Source organism: Amphibalanus amphitrite, unplaced genomic scaffold (genome assembly GCF_019059575.1).
Source record: "Amphibalanus amphitrite isolate SeventyFive unplaced genomic scaffold, NRLGWU_Aamphi_draft 000134F_arrow, whole genome shotgun sequence".
Lineage (NCBI taxonomy): Eukaryota > Metazoa > Arthropoda > Thecostraca > Balanomorpha > Balanidae > Amphibalanus > Amphibalanus amphitrite.
Genome location: NW_024881629.1, coordinates 87,340 through 103,429, shown reverse-complemented (window position 1 = coordinate 103,429; position 16,090 = coordinate 87,340). Strand labels below are relative to the sequence as shown.

The 16,090-nt window shown below is 49.1% G+C and overlaps 1 protein-coding gene across 1 annotated transcript in view; it reads right to left on the bottom strand.

The window, feature by feature from the left end:
* The window catches only part of LOC122382175, a 31,720-nt gene extending 22,827 nt beyond the window's left edge, over positions 1-8,893 (bottom strand). Inside the window, exon 1 of the mRNA XM_043367156.1 lies at positions 8,709-8,893. The gene's annotated coding sequence lies outside the window, so the exon portion shown is untranslated. The remainder of the gene's footprint in view (positions 1-8,708) is intronic.
* Positions 8,894-16,090: the final 7,197 nt, after the last annotated feature.

Sequence of the window (16,090 nt, the reverse complement as noted above, 5' to 3'; positions counted from 1 at the left end):
GTTCTAAAGAAAAATAACAGGGCTGGTTTGGATCACTCATAACAAAATCCGAAGGACGTGTTCTTACTAAAATGTACGAGGTGTGAAATTTCTTCGGTCGGTTGGCCCTTCAAATTGTGGATTGATCGATTCATTGACTGCATGTGTGATGGAATCATTGGAATCTCGGAAAAGGGGAACAGTTCGGAGGTAGCTTTTTTACTGTTGCATGTCTTCATTCTTATTCATATATTTTCAATTAAAACATTTTTCCATCGATATAATGGAAATGCTTTATGTTTATAAACGTATACAATTATGTAATTATAATTACAATTTTGTACAATTAAGTAATAACAATTACTTCAGTTCACTGAATAGTGTTAAATTTTCATCTGATCAAGAGACTCGTTACAATCAGGGTATATAGAACACCGTTACAATACCCTGTTTACTTCCCTAGATTTCATTTACAAAACCCTCATCATAGTCTGCACAGGAAGGTTGCAGATGCCGTATACCTAACATGAGGTACCGTTAAAAATCTCACTACCAAAGCCGGTCACACTATACCGGAAAAGGAGTGCGCCAAGACGCAACAGCACATCACCACAGCGTCTGCAACAGAGCACATCCCTGAGCGTCCCAGTTGATGACGCAACTTGTCCGCTTCCCAGTGTACATTTCCTCAAACCCGTATTGAAATCAAGTCCGCGTTTTCCCCGTCGACTAGGATGGCTCCGACGGGTGGTTGGTCGCTGTGCTCCCACGGAGAGAAGACCAAGTCCGTCGCTCTACAACTGTTCCCGAACAAAGCTGTTCCGGAACACCCCTGTTCCGGTACACAGTCCCCCGGCCGGGGGCGGCGGTCGCCGGTTCCTGCGCTGAGGTCATCGGCGCGATACCCGCGGGCGGCTATCGAGCGGGCTTCCTCCTCCGCCCCCGGTTCACACCACAAACGCCGCGTGCTCTGAGGTCACTCCTTCCGGCCTCCGACCGTCCTCGTCACCCGTGACCTCTGTCGGTTCCGAGTGGCCCGCAGGCCGACCGGGGCCACTGAGTGGCTCAGCCTGGTCACACTGCAGGACCCGGGAGTGAGCCGTGCGCCGTGAACGCAGGTTTGTCAGGTGACTAGAGAAAGACTTGGCAATATACTGGCCGAAATTCACTTTCCGATAACTGGCAGAAGGTATAATGTATAAGCGCACCGTACAATTATATGTAAACATTGACGTTCTAGTTATCATAACTGACCTCGATATTGCTCAGCAAGTCGTCGCGAGATAACACATTTGGACGCTGTTATTGTGGATTGGATGACACTTAAAGACAAAAACAGTAAGAGTATTTACGTTCCTTGGTCTAATACAAAGCGACCGTAACTGCCGATGGCTCCCAGGTGGCTGCCGTTCAGGGCCCGGTCGCCATTATGCAGTGTTGTGGCGGCACCATCGGGTGGTCCACCAAGACTGCCAGTTACCTCCAGCCTTGGCCAGCCCCCGGGCCGACGCGTGGTGCAGTGGGCGGCGGTATACTGCCGGCTGAGGCCGACCAAGGCAAGGGAGCCGGCCGCTGTCTGAGACTGAGGCCGCTGGCGCTGTGACACCCGTACTAGGGCGGTGTTACCCCGGTCACCAGTGCCGTGGGTGGCGGCACGGTGTGTGGCACGAGTGTCGCAACAGCGCACCGACCGCGCCCGTGCAGACTGCCACCGCGGCGCCGCCGGCTCCCAGGAGGTCACGGGTCAGTCGAGGTCGCGCTGCGGTCACGAGTTGGCCACACTGCCATGTGTGAACGGCCCTGAGTGGGTCTGCACGCAACCAGCGGCGCCGGTCGCCGGTCGGCGCGCTGCCGAAATGGGGTTAGCCCGGCGGGAATGTGTGTCAGAGCTGCTACTGGACTCCGGCAGCTGGTGGCGGTGGCCGGTGGCAGCGGGGTCACCGCCGGCCGTGACCCGTGCACCGTCCGCCCGGTCCGCCCCTCTGCAGTCCGCCCAGCTCGCGCCGCGCGGACGTTCCGCCCACCGTCCACGGGCGCGCCCCTCTCCGCGGGCCGTATTTCACGGTCGGTTCTGCCCAGCCCGGCGCCGACTACCGGACGCGACGCTCAATGGAGATGACAGGGCAGCGCTGAAGGGTTGGGAGGGCCGCCACCGCACCGCCCACGGCAGCTGTATCTGCCAGTCACCGAGCTCGTATAGATCCGCCCACAAACGTGATCGCTCCTCACATGAGCTAACATGCATGAAGCCAAAATGTGCAGCTTACGTGGGCAATAACCACTGAATAAGTTGAATGGCATGCTAAATAGAACGTGCTTATGCTTATGCATCATTATTCACATATTTCAGATAAGCCATTTGTGGATAGATTAAGACCGGGCTAAACATACACTGAAAATAAATTAACACTCGCGTGCCGGTGACACGAAAATAAGCACCAATGAGAGGCGTTTTGGTAGGGTGTAACACAACTCAACTGTGTAACTGTGGAGTGTAACGCCGAAGAATGGTGCAATTACTCGGTGTTCAAAATCAACACCGACAATTAACACCAATGCCACCTCAGACCAACCGACACTACGGATAAATATCACCACAATTTGGTGTCAACACCCCGTGACAGAGACGTTATATCGCATACGCCACACAATGGTGTAGCTCCCACTTCATTGGTCTCTAAACGGTGTTACTAGCACCGTTACCATGGATCGGATATGGCCTTGGATTCAAGGTCAGCCGGCCGCCGGCCAGCGCGAGCGGCTGCGCGTGCACATGCGTAAATTCAAATGAACGGCGGCGTGTTGATTCGCGCTTCAGTTTGAGTCGAGTGATGCGGGGCTGTGTGGAGACTGGAGGTGGTGTGAGATGAAGATGGAGCCTGCCGCGGGATCATCACAGGAATGATTTTGTGATATTAAGTTAGTGTCTGATTACTTCGTTAATTGCTGTGCTGAATTGATGTTATATTGTTTTAAGTCAGAATTCTGGAATCGCTGCACTGGCGGTCGCAGCCGCTAGCAAAAGGGGGGGCCAAAGTCACACTCGCGGGACATAACATTTATCCGTCACCGGGAGGGGGGGGGGGGGGGGGGGGGTGATCGGCTATTTTTTTACGTCCACGAGGTGCCGCGCAGTTGGCATTACTTATGCTTCATCCATCTGATTCTTGCGTGAAATCTTTAAGCTCAATTTAACCCTCGCCCTGGCAGGGCATTTTTCATAACACGGCCTGGCAGGGGGGGGGGGGGGGTCGATGCGACCCCCCTCGCGATTGGCTCCTATGGCACCTAGAAACACCAAATTTGGTAGGTAGGTGGGCCCCCTGGAGTTCTCGCCCCTGTGCAAATTTGGTTGCTCTAGGTCAATATTTAGGGGGGTTTTGGGGGTTATAAATGTAAAAATTTCGCTAAAAACATGTCAAAAGTTTTTCGCTTATAACTTTTGATCTATTTAAGATAGAGCAAAAAAAAAGCACCAGTGAACTCAGCACGTCAAGGCGCGTCGAATGGTATACTTTTTAGCTTGCTTAAGTGTACTTAAAGTTTTTCTTAAATTTTAAGTGAACTTTAATTAATTAATGAAGTTCAACTTAACCAAATTGCATCATATCGCATATCATTCGATTCGGCTGATCACAAGGAACACAATGACACCATTTTGTAAGCTCTAGCTTCAATATGTGCCAAGTTATTGGCAAAAACGTCATTTGACCTCGGTTGACCTCATTTGACCTGACCCATGGATAAGTACACCAAACAAAGAAGCACCAAGTGACCTGCTGTTAAGTACTGTGGTTTCAAAGCACAAAAGTGATAGAAAGAAGCGGATATCTCCAGTATTTTCCGAATTTAGTATTTTCCCATAGGCTTAACATTATGACGTAATGACCTCTCACTGACCTCAGGTCAGTGACCTCAAAAAACCCGAACTATATGTTATACAACTCGGTGAACTTAGCACACCCTGAAAGTTTGAAGGAAATCAGTCAAGAACTGTGAGTTGGACAGGTGCAAACAGAAAATTGAAATTTGACCATGACCTTGTACCGGTTTTTCTGACCTGGTGACCTGACCCAAGGTCACCCGGACCTGAAATTTACAGGTCATATGTAAAAAGGTTGCCCCATAGGCTGTGCCAAATTTGGCGGCGCTGCGCGCTGCCGTTTTTACGCTATCTTCGAAAAACCTTAGGGGGGGGGGGGTCGCATCGACCCCCTGCCAGGGCGAGGGTTAAGGCAAAATCACCAGTTCCATTTCCCGTCCCACGGTGCTTCCACCGGTCGGCCCACTGCACCATGACGACGGATCGGTGTAGCATAGGTATACTGGAAGGTCAGGCACGCGGATTCATGACCTTACCACTATAAAACAATTCGGAAAAGTACAGATACCTCTTGCTTTGAACAAGCATGTGAAACCCAGAGAGCATTTTCAGACTATGACATTTACCTACCCATATAGGTAACATACCTACTTAGTTGTGTGGCGGCGGGAGAGAGTAGGTACACCGACCTCTGGAGACCCCCCACAGGTTCCGAGCTTTCAAAATTGGCATCTGAGGGCCGCGCGCGACTCCTGCGGGGCTTCGCAACGGCTCTATTGGGGCTCACTCAACCTGCCTAGTCTTACTGCTAAAAAGACTGGCCCTGAGCCCTAAGGACTTCATCAGTCTCTGCCAGCCCCAGGACCCACACCGGCTCATGGGGTCCCGACGTCGAAATATGAGGGAATCTGCGCCGGACCATCAGGACGTAAAGTGATCTCGATCAGGACCAACGTAAGGCTGTGCCGGAGACTGCGTGAGCCCTGTGATCTTCAGAAACCCACCCATGTATGTTTTCACATAGAGGCCAGTTTAGGGCCCTCAGAGACCAGTACAGGGCCTGCAAACTACAAAGGCCAGTAGTTTGAGACAATCAGTGACCGAGTTGGGCTCTCAGAGGCTAATGTGGGTCATTACAGGCCAACATGGGCCCTCAGAGGTCAGCGTGGGGCCCTAAAAGACCGGCATGAGCCGTCGTTGGACCCCAGAGGCCAGCAGAGGGCCCTCAAAGGCCAAGATGGGCCCTCCTCAGAGGCCAATGCAGGCCCTTAAAGGCCGGCGTCGGGTCTTCAGCAGCCAGTGCGGGGCCCTCATTGGCACCTAAAGGTTCGTCTTGGGACACCACAGACAGAAATAAGGCCACCAGAGACCGGTGTGAGATCCTCAGACGCCGGTTGGGACCCCTGAGGCCGGTTAGGGGCCCTCATAGGCCAGATGTGGGGTCTCAGAGGTTGATGTAGGCTCTTAGCGGCCAACGTGGGCGCTTGACCGCCACTGAAGTTCCCTCAGAGGTCAGTGTAGGACGCTCAAAGACCGGTGTGGGAGCTATATTAATAGCTGGGCGTGGGTTTTTTTAGCCTCGTGACGATCGAATAATTGCCAGGGCCCCATACACCTATATGGGGGCCCATTGGTTGTTTGAGGGGGGGGGGCAAATTATATGATGGCCCCCTTTATTGACCTTTGGGGGGCATGGCCCTGATGCCCCCCCCCCCCGCGACCGCCACTGTGTACACATTACACACATGCCTCTGAGATTACATACTAGCTCATGCAAACTCTATGCAGGCCCCGGAGTTCCCACGCTAATCCTTAAGAAACCAAGCCGGCATACGGCGTCACCACCGGGCTTCTGAGGTACACAGCACCAACCCATGAGGTCTTACTTTAGTGTCTTAGAGCCAATCTCCTTTAGCAGGGCCCACCCACCACTGCCGAAGAGGGTCTCATGCCAGCCATTGTTGGGCCTACGAGAGCCTCAAGTAAACCCACGCTGATATTCCATATAAGATCCGGCCATACTCGTGAACCAGTGCCAGCGACGCTGACCGCCAAATTGACAGAATGCGAAACTGAGCCCACTCATGAGTGAAATTTACGTCCTTTGATGGCGCAAGAAAGAAAATGAAACATACGAAAAGCTTTTCTAGGACTTTTGTTCGATCTGAAAGGTGGGGCCAAAAGATAGTATGGCCCCACCTTTCAGCACCAAAGGGGGGGCCATGGCCCCCGTGGCCCCCCCCTGGGACCGCCAGTGAATCGCTGCCTGGTATGCTGAATCCTCGATACTAAGTAGGTGCAATGCGATTTTTGCGGAGCGCAATCTAAGTCAGTGCATTTCCCTTGCAGATGATACTGTGTCAGCTCTGCTGTCGCTGCTGGGTGAGGACGACGCAGTGTTCCCAACAAACATGGAGGCGTGGCCTTGTATTGTGGGCGAGAACCTGTGTGTGGAAAAAACGGAGGTCGTGAAGACGAACGGGCTAAGCAGCCAGGACAAACTGCTCCTGTGGGGAATCGTTTTCTCCGTCCTCTCACAGAAAATGACATTCACGGCATGCCAGTGCACGGCCACCCTCATGAACGTTCATGTGCTGAGGGCGGATGAGATAGGCTCCATGCCAAAGAAGCTCCGAGCTGCCTGGAGTAGGCTGACTGCTCCAAATAAGTAGGTGATAAAAAGATGACGTTCAGTTGAGTTCATGAGCCTGCTTTCCTGTTCATTGTGACTTGTGAGTTAGGGCTCCAGGCGGCGCGGAGTCTCTTTACCATAGTGCCTTGGTTATCATACCAAGATTGTTTAGAAAAGAACATTGCTTTGTTTGTCTTTGTCCTCTTGTGTCCATCGAGTCTCGTGACCGCCCGATTCGGTGACCGCCTGTCACCTGACTGGATCTGGGTGGGACAGTCACCGGGCTGTGAAGACTGGTGTCAGTCTGGCGACCGCCCTCCCCCCATATCTGGTGTCTGGTCTGGTATGTTGTCAGCAGAGTCCGGTGACCACCCGTGCACTTGAGAAAGCGCCACTCACAGTTGCCGGAATTTTTGTTAATAACATTTGTTTATTGCTCGTCTCGGACGTTACAAAATAAATTGTCTTTATTTAAGGAATGCTTTGCTTTGTATGGGGTCTAGGCAAGCCACAGTATACGCATATGGATTTGTCACATGTTCACACAGACGCATGCACACGTATATATATATATATATATATATATATATATATATATATATATATATATATATATATATATATATATACTAATTCATCGAGCTGCAGCTACACCAAACACAGGTGTATCTCCTTCACAACACCGGAAGGGGGTGTACCCAATTGGCTGCTAACACCACACATTGGTGTAAAGGTATTTGTTTTGTACCCGTAAAGAAGGTGCAAATTAATGGTGTAGCACCTTTTTATGGTGTAAAGACGTCGTGTAGCACCACAAGCTGGTGTACTTACAGTGATTTAACGCCATACGCCAGTGTATGTGCCTGGTGTTACACCAGGATGCAGTGTATGCTTACACCAAAGCTTGGTGTTGAAACTACACCGGTGCAGGTGCTCAAAAACGGTGGGGTGTAAACATTTCCTAAAAAGGTGTAAACACCAGGAGCGGGTGTGAATTTATTTTCAGTGTAGCTTGCTGTGCGGGCATTGACCTCCACAGCCTGATCAGGAAATTTCGGGAAGTCTTGAAAATTAAAAGCTTGAGTTAACCGTGCCCACATAGCTCAAGACAGTCCGCATTACTCCTCATTTTGCCAGTTTCAACTGGCTGCGGCTGTTCCTCAGCTCTCACCTATAAAGACCATCCTCCACAACCCCTCACTGTAACTCACAGTGCAGCGTGAGGCTTTCGCTCCCCGATTTCAGGAAACTGGTTTGAAACCTGTTGCTTGGTGAGCAATCTCAAGCCTTCCTACGCATCTATTTTCGTGACCTCTGCATTTGCAGCACGCAACATAACTAGGCACCATCAAAGTGTTGCAATGCACTCTGATCGATCACCTTTGTGAACGTAAGTATTTCAGCATTGTATGTCGAAAGATCTAGGAAATGAATCATTAAAAATAGCACTGCTCGAATTTACTGAGGTAGGGTGTGCTTTACAATAAGGAGAGAAGTAAAACATCCTGCTGCATTGTGGTCCAGCAGGATCGGACATATTCGACTTCATTGATAGCTAATTTCAACCACTCTGGCATGCGACGATGAAGTGTCTGACGACGAAGATCCCTGACGTCTGACGATGAAGTGACAACATTCACATACTGTCCGTCCATTTTCCCGACATGGGTGAATAATGATTGACCGGTTTGGTATCTGCGGTATGCGTGGTATATCCGGTATGCGTGGTATATCCGGTATGCGTATCTGACGTAGATGCTCACTTCCTCTCTCGCAGAAATGAATGAATGATTTGTCAGGGATTTTCGAAAGAATGAAACACCAAGGTCGGTACATTGTGAAACAATTTCTGATAGAATAAGTACATTGTGCATACCCAGACAAACCTGCGACGCTTGCAGATTTGCACTGATTATTTATTTTGTTGGATTATGTCCCTTCGGTCAACTAAGTCCCTTTCAGGGTTGTGGGATGAGATAATGAAGGCTCAACGCTGAACCGAAGCCGAATCGAACCGATCAACGACTGGTGTCCCAACGTAGCTGAAGCTGCTGCCGTTGGGACGGGAATATCCAGGCGGGAGACTGAACCATCATTCCAAGGGGTATGTCATTTTCGGTTTTCCATCGACCGCATGGTTCTCTGGTGGGATGACCGTCAGCCCAGAATTTGGGGATGGCAGGATGAACAAATATGGGAATTGATTGGTTCTGGGGATGTGAAGGACGAAACACACAAACCTGCAACGCATGCACGCGATCAGTAAACACTCACCGTGCCGGAGTGAAGGACCGCCGTCGATATATCGCGTGACGTCACTGATACGCCGGCGGGTCACAGCGCGCGGCCATGGATCCGGGACCGATCCGTGACGATGTGCGGGTCGTCACGGGCGTCACCTTACGGCACGTCACTCCGCGGCGGCCGTCACGTCGGCCGGCACAACCCAAACTGATGCCGCTGCCGCCGCCGCCGCCGTCGCTCGCAGTCCCAGCGCGTGGGAGTTCCACAAACTGCCGCGGGGCGGCGCAGCAGTCACGGCGGGCTGCGGAGCTCGCATCCAAACCGAGCTTCGCCGACAAAATATATAAAAAAAGACATGCAAATAGATCAATAAAATTGTGTCGATTTGGGCTGAAGTAGTTTTTAAATCGTTTGTCCCGAGAGACCTTGCTCGACGTAGGAGGTCATTGCATTGGTCTATAGCCGATCTGCCGGGACCTTGATTTTGACTTTTTTAGGCGGAGGGGTACCTTCTTTGCCACTTTTGAGGCCCCAGAAAGAACCCCCATTCGAGACTCGATTTGTAGCATTACGCTTATGGCAGTGCATGTAAAGAAACCGGCATCGCATTTCCAAGCGTTCGCCCCATCCCTTTCAGCCCTGACTGGGGCCGCTAGTGTTTTCCCATGGGTTTGTTTACTGTCTTATTTTGTCTTGTTATGTTGTCTTATATGATCTTGCCCGTGCGCATAGGAGACGATACTAAGCACTAGAAGATTCACCAATAGGAAACCATGCGGTAGTGAAACTGCAAGCGTGTTAACTTGAAGGTGCATTTGTTTCATTATGTGACCCGTCTCCACCGGTTCAACGGTCCAGCCGATCACCCTCTTCAGCTCCAAACCCTGGAAATAACAGTCTTCTTGCGCCACGCTCTGGGAGCCGGTAGCGCACGGCGGCACGCTTGGCTAGCTTGTGTCACGCGCTGTCGCCACCCGGCGAGGCGTTGGCCAAGTGCTCGTGACGTGACGTGACGGGTACCATCGGGAGGTGGCCGCGGGCCTGCCGCCGGAGCTGCAGCGGGGAGCTGATCATTGATTAAGGCTCGGCATCGCGACGGCAGCAATGTGCAGTGCAGTAGTCAATAAAAAGGTAGTGTTCTGGTAGACTGGGCATGACTCATGACTAATTCTAAGTTGAATTTTGAAAACTTCGAATAAAATGCAGCCTTTATATATGTTTTAGGTAAATAACTGAACAATAACATATTCGAGTCGAAGTTGCGTTCAAATATAAGGACACCAAAGCAAGTGCAGACCCTACATTTGTTGTGAAGATCTGCTTAAGTTCATATGTATAGTGTGGCTTCACCTTGGGGGTGCCCAATTTAAACCTATACCAATGCCCCCGAAAACACTCGATCCATCACTGATTACACCCTGAGCGAGACAGCAAGGACGAAACCTGGGAGTTTGTGCACAGGGTCACGAATATCAACCAGTCCACGTTGTGCGGGGGCAGAGAACTGTTTGGTATTCCGCAGCCGGACAGCAGCACAAACGGCGCAGTGTTCGGCGTACGCCCAAAGGTCAGCGAGCCAAGGTCACACCCTCCCGACCCTCGCCGAAAGTGAGGGGCTCCTCACACGCAGCCGTCGCCGATACCGCAAGATTGCCAATCGGTTTCCGGTGGGACCTGCTTCACTTTCCGCACGCTGTTGTTGACTCTTCGGAGGTTCGATTCACAGTGCAGAGTAGTTGGAGGTCACGTCGCTGCACCAAAAAACAAAATGGGGAAACAATAGTGTGATAGTGATGAGAGCCTTTAGGTATCGATTAATCTAGTCTCTAGTCTTTTAATGGCGGATGATGACCAGAAGACTTTGGTTTACTGCCATGCAGATGAGATCACCTATTCAAGACACACATAATGAAGATCCTAAGTAAAAATATGTAATAGTCGAATAGTTGCCTTCCTACGTGGAAACCTAATGCCTTGGTCATTTCTCGAATGATTCATCTAATGCCTGAGACAATAATCACTCATTCGCTTTCTTTCGTTAACATACCGTCACTCCAGGCATCAGATAGATCCATCTCGACAAAGACGTCACCGTGAACTTCCGCCCTTTTCCGCCGTTCCCCTCTCCTCTCCGGTTCCAGTACCGCAGTAGTGAGAGCTAGAGTCGGGGGAGGGGGGGGGGGGCAATATCAATTATCAGCGTAGGACCGTTCCCCCCCCCCCCCCATCTGTGATCCATGGAGGAATCTCCGCACCACATAGCAAAAGAGGACCACCGTAACGAAGCTACTGGGAAGAGGTGCCAAAATTACATCAGTCCTAGAAAAGAAATCCAAAACTTTTGCTCCCAAAACAATTTACCATTTAACGTCTCAACAATACTAAACGACAAAAATCCAAATCTAACGAAACTTCTCCTGAAGTTCATATTCGAATCGGGCATATTTAGGGCTCTATAACAAAGAGAGAAAAAAAAACAAGAGAAAGAAAGAAAATTAAAAAAAAAATGGGAAAAGGCCCCCCCAAAAAAGGGGAAAAAAAAGAAAGAAAAAAAGGAAAAGAAAAAGAAGGCAAAAAAAATAAAAAATGATAATAATAATTAAGAGTGAAAAAAAAGAAAAAAAGAAGAAGAAAAGAAAAAAAAAGAAATAAAAGAAAGAAAACAAAGACAAAAGATAAAGGGAAGAAAAGAGAGAAAAAAAATTAAGGGGAAAAAAGTCCCACCCCGAAAAGATACATCTAAATTTATACCTCCTGTGTATGTGTATGTGTGTACGTGCGTGCCACCATATGACAACAAAGGAGCGACGGCAAGCCGGCCTGGGGGCCGGGGGCGGCACAAAACTCCAACATCAAGAGCCGCCCCCCTCCTCCCGGGCCGGCCCATCCCCAACACCTACAACGACGGAACGACGGGCTAGCCTGGGGGGTGGGGGCGGCGCGAAACTCCAACGTCAAGAGCCGCCCCCCTCCTCCCGGGCCGGCCCTATGACACCAACAACGGAGAAGCGGCGAACTGACCTGGGCGAACCTAACAAGCACAAAAAAAGAATAAAAAAAAAAAATATAAAAAATTAAAAATAATAATAATTAAAAACAAAAAAAATAATAATAATAAAGACAAAATAATGAAGGAAAAAAATATATATACAAAAAAAGTCAAAAAAGAGGTGCTGAATCCCTGTATACGTACCCTGATATATTTGACTGACTCGTGTGAATATCTCGTGTATCAAAAATGAAAAAAAGAGGCAAAAGAGAGAGAGGAAAAAAAATAATAATAAAGAAAAAAAATAAAAAAAGAGAAAGAAAGAAAGAAAGAAGAAGCACAAAAAGCCCAACAAAAAAAGGAAAGAAAACAAAATCTGTGATTGTATCTTGTATATGTGTGCTTGTATGTGTGTGCTTGTATGCTTGTGCTTATGCTTGTAATATGTGTAGAAATACCTTCTCCCACCCCCCTCCCCCTGTAAACAACGGACTGAGCCAAAAAGTGCAACGCCGTGTGCGTGCTCAACTTATGAAAGCACCAGCACGGCCGATATCGCCTCCGGCGGCAGGCCGACAAAATACAACGAACGAACGAGCACCGACTTCCTGTTGAGAGTCTATGGCCAGCCCGTTGCTGTACCCTATCGTCATGTAGTTTTTGGGAGTTGCAAAAAGTGCTTATACAAAAAGGGCGTCACTGCCATGGCGTGCACGCTTTTAAGGGACGCAGGAGTCGGAGTTGGAGTCAAAGTCACCAAAACCCGTCAAGACCGCAGACCTGGCAAAGCAGCCATGTGGGCACTTTGATCCGGTATTTACCAGTGACGGGCGGGACCGCACCCCACGTCCGCAGCATTATCGGCGCGGAATGGAGACACTCGTTAGATGATCCGCGACTGACCACCACCGAAATGGAGCATCTGCTGCCAATCGCCATGACAACTGGCCGCAACCGCAGATTTTGCATCTGCTTGAGGTCGGAGAATCATGAAGTAGCCCGGGCGGTGACATGCCACGGTTTTTGCTTTCGGCTGCGCGCGCTTCTTACCCAAAAGTATTATCGAACCATCGATAAAAACCCGCAGAATCAGAGCTATAGGCTCTCAATCCGTGTGGTTTCATTGAAGATTTATTGGCCAATACGAACTTCCAGAATTAGAGCGAGTAAATACTGCAGCGACCACCAACTGACTGATCTTGCAATCAACTACATTTTTTTTCGTGTGGTGAGAAAGTAAATGGTTAGTCCGTGGGCCGTGCTTTATAAAGATCTGCTTCCGGAGGCAGTAAACCTGTTTTAGACCGTATCTTCAATTTGCAGACCTCACTGCAGTAGATTTGTGAAACTCCCAAGACACGACTTAACTTATTGGATTTCAGCCGACCAATTAAAAAACAGACTAAAACGTTTTTAGGACATTCATAGAAATCAATGCATATTGATCACAGTCTCTCTAACTACCCACTACCCAGCGTGTGTCCGGTGATTGTCGGTGCCTCTTTTTGCGCCTTATCTGTAGCAGTAGGTCACTGGCACTGCCAAGTGCCATCTCCCAGACCTCCTCACTCCTCAGCCTGCCTCTTGTCGATGAGGCTCGTCGGACAGCCTTAAAACATCATCAGCATTCCAGACAGGTGTCGTTAGCTCGTCTTTCAGCCACCTGTCGCCGGCTCTGGCCGAATTTCGGGACTGGCCATGGTCGAGAGGGAGCTGCTGGCTCAGTCATTCAGTTCACCCGGTACCTTCTCAGCGGGACGGTCTCCCGGCTCAGTGGTGGGTGAATGAGAGCAGCGATAACAGTTTGGGTCCTGGTCGACCGAGGTCCTCCTGACGCAACGTGACACACTTGGCTGAGGTCCAGGATGAAACAGCTCAGTTTCAAATGTCAGAAGAGCGTTTGGTGTTTCAAAATCTTTAAGCAAATATCCGTTTGATATTTTTAAAGCACTGGGAGAAGATTTGATGCCGCCTGAAGAATGGTCCTTATGAGAATTGAAAAGTACAGGTTGAAATTTGTGAGTTTTATGAAGAACTCACAGGCTCCAGTCTCCCACCAGGCACCAGCATCAAACATTTTGAACAAATTGACGAGCTGTCCTTTTTAATATCTTCGTCAGGTAAACGATTCTTCGATAGAAGAATCTTTTTTACCTCAATTATAACTGAGGTGAAAAAAAATTATCAAAGCTCAAGTAATTCTGAATTCAGATTTATTGAGTTGCCTTGCTCACTGTTTTTTTTTCAACATCTAAGAGCGTAAATCGTGCGCGAATATGACCAGTGAAACTCTCAAAGTGGGATCAAGACCCATGCCACGGAATATATAAGTCTACGACAGACTATATATTCCGTGCCCATGCAGTGGCCCACCTAAATCAGCCCCGTGGGAAACTCTGCAGTGGCTACACACACTTGTCTCGACCTGGTCAGTGGGTGACTTATTACTGGACATTCTGAGGTCTGTTAGTTCCCCGCATATTATCTATTTGGAATTGGCGACTGCGTCATTACGATGTTTACTTTGGGAAGTCACCCAACGCTCTGTGGTACCGTTTGCTTTCTATTTTAATTTACTGTGAGAACTACGTTTGACCATATATTTTGTTTGACGTTTACGTTTGACCTTCATATATTAACATAATGGCTGACTGGCGACAGGCCATTGCTGAATACCAAATCATTTATTACCCTGTGACCAAAGTACCTACTTGTATATTATTATCCCTTGCTTCTCATACACTTATATATTATATTCTACAGATACCCGCATGGTGTGTTGTAGTGTATCAAGCAGCGATAACTAGAAGGACGAAAACAAATATATGGCTGGAGTTTATAGAATAGCGCTACACTGACAACAGTTTAAAGGTAGTGTGCAGTTTTCCTGGACCGTATGGAGTTAATGGCCCAGATAAGGAGAACCGGATTTTTTATAACTTATCCGTACCTTCAAAACTCATGGAAACGTCTTAAATTCTTCAAATTTTGAGTACCCCAGTGCGAAATTCGCCCCGACGGGTTGTCGGTCGTACCCCAACCACATTTCACACCACTATGAACAATAAATGCACACACTGAAATCGCTATTACCGATAGGCTCATCCAATCAAGTTTCGATAAGCCCGTTCATCATCATCTCCTGCGGTTTCGAACACGCCTGTTAGGTGGTGCGGTAGACCGCGCCCAAAGCCAGGGCCCCGGTAACGTGAGGTAGCCGAGTCGGGGCAGCGTGCGCTGACCCAAGCCGGGGCCGCGCGTCCTCCCGGTGTCATGTGATAGCCCGGGGCTGCCCGGGGATGCGCGGTAGACCGCGCCCAAAGCCGCGGCCCCGGCTTGGGTCAGCGCACGCTGCCCCGACTCGGCTACCTCACGTTACCGGGGCCCTGGCTTTGGGCGCGGTCTACCGCAGGTGGCTTCTGCTCATACTTTGTGGTGCGGTGGTGGTGCGTCGGGCCGCGCGCTCTGACTTCGGCCAAGAAAAATGCGTCAGCTGATCATTGTCATTTCTGCCACTTGCGTGTGGTGAAATGGGGTCATAACTTTAGAGACGGCTGTTTTATATCAATTATTTTACATAAAATAATATTTCAAACCATAAATTAATGTTCGACAGCCAAATTAAAGAAACAATACCAATACAGGCTTACAGTTTAAATTCGACATTGTGTTGTCTACGATTAGACAGCTGATAACTCATTCCCGTACGTCGTAACTCTATAATGACCTTTGCTTATTGTCACATTGATTGTCACATGTGCGCCGCATTCGCGATTGTTGCCGACGTCTGTTTGCAGGTCAGCCCACTACAGTTGTTATACATATCGAAAAACCGATACACTTTTAGGCGAAAAAAGCACTATTTTAGGCCCATTTTTGATTTTTTTCTTTGCGATATTAGGTAAAAACAGAAGCTTCTTATCCTAGGAAAAATAAAATGGGAAATCATTGGAAGGTGGCACACTACCTTTAACCCAGGGCCGGCGAGTAAACCGGTGTTTCGCGGGTACCCCTATCCGCAACCATTTTTAACCACCCTCCCAGGAGTACAGTAAGGTCCCATTGCAGTGTAGCCGTATCTGCCTCAGCGGTTATATCCGCTCAGAGCAGGTATGACTAAAAGGGGTTACCCTCCACGCCTACCCTTCGCCGACCAAGTCACGAGGGCCAAAAAAAAAAAACTCCCACGCTTGACCATATTTGAGGGAAATTATATATATTATGACAATCTCACACCTAGAAAACATCGGTGAGAAAGTTTCACGTCGGTGGGAACGGTCAAATCGAATTCCCGTAGAAAATTCGACATGACCCAGTCACCGGTAGTCGTACAGACCGCCCGAGATCAAGAAGATGTCTCGCGACTGCTTTCGTGACCTATATAAGAATCAAAATGGTTTCACTTGGTAGTTTCGGAAGAAAA